At 36.5% G+C, this 1048-nt stretch overlaps 1 pseudogene; it reads right to left on the bottom strand.

Annotated features, from left to right (window-relative positions):
* The window catches only part of LOC109392052 (CCA tRNA nucleotidyltransferase 1, mitochondrial-like), a 10199-nt pseudogene that overhangs the window by 7857 nt on the left and 1294 nt on the right, over window positions 1-1048 (bottom strand).

The following is a 1048-nucleotide window of genomic DNA, read 5'->3' as shown; positions in this document are numbered from 1 at the left end:
TCCCTCTCACTCCACCTCCTCCTCCTCCTCTTCTCCAGCCACCCACCCTGGCTTCCTTGCTGTCCATCAATACACCAGTTAGTCTCCTGTCTTTGGGAATTTGTGGGTTCTTCTACTTGATCACTTTTCACTCCTCACTTTCTTGAGGTCCTTAATTAAATGTCACCTTTTCAGTGAGACATTTTCTGGTAACCCTATCTAGCATTTCACACACATAACCCCAATTCTTCTATAATCTCTCAAGATTTCTTTATTTCCTTCTAGCATTTATTATGATCTACCATAGTTTCTACTTCAGTTATTTGTTGGACTTTCCCACTGGACTGTAAGCACCATGGGTGCAGGGATCTTTGCCTCTTGTTCACTACTGAATTCTCAATGTCTGGACAATGCATATTTTATTCTAAATGCTCAAAAATATTTTGAGTATGAGGATGGATCAATGAATCAGTGTCACTGTCATCATAACCATCATCAACAGCCTATTCCTATCAGAAATCCTTTATTGAATATCCAAGCTGCATGGAATTTATAATCTGGTTAGAGCAACTGGATACATAATTTAACAGACTCCATTATTTGAAGTACTCAGGAGTGGTTATATCAGAGACAGATCAAACCATGAAGTTAAATAGATGGCTTTTGTTTATGTCACTGAATATAATAGCTGGAATATAAAGCTGGAAAAAACTACTCTAAGTACGTAATTAACCAGATTAAAATGATCCAAAGAAGATTTGTGAAGGTGAAAGCAAGTTCAGGATTAAGAAACCTCTTAATCTTCCCAATCCTTGTAAAATATGAAGAGTAATTTATTTTTTGTTGTTTTGTTTTGTTTTCAAGTATAAGTTTATTCTGGAATTCAGGTGAGAGCTGACACTTACCATAGACAATCATTGTATAAAAGAACCCAGTGATTTCAACTGCAAACGCTAAGAAATATTTTTTCTTCAAAACAGTTATCACTTTTTGAGATCAATGTTAGGACTGCTACCACTGCCTGTGGTTGCTGGCTCTCATGGTGTTTGGGTCTTCTTTATATAACTCA

This window comes from Hipposideros armiger, unplaced genomic scaffold, assembly GCF_001890085.2.
Source record: "Hipposideros armiger isolate ML-2016 unplaced genomic scaffold, ASM189008v1 scaffold_312, whole genome shotgun sequence".
Classification (NCBI taxonomy): Eukaryota; Metazoa; Chordata; class Mammalia; order Chiroptera; family Hipposideridae; genus Hipposideros; species Hipposideros armiger.
Note: the sequence above shows the minus strand (reverse complement) of the source record. Positions and strands in the feature narration are given on the sequence as shown.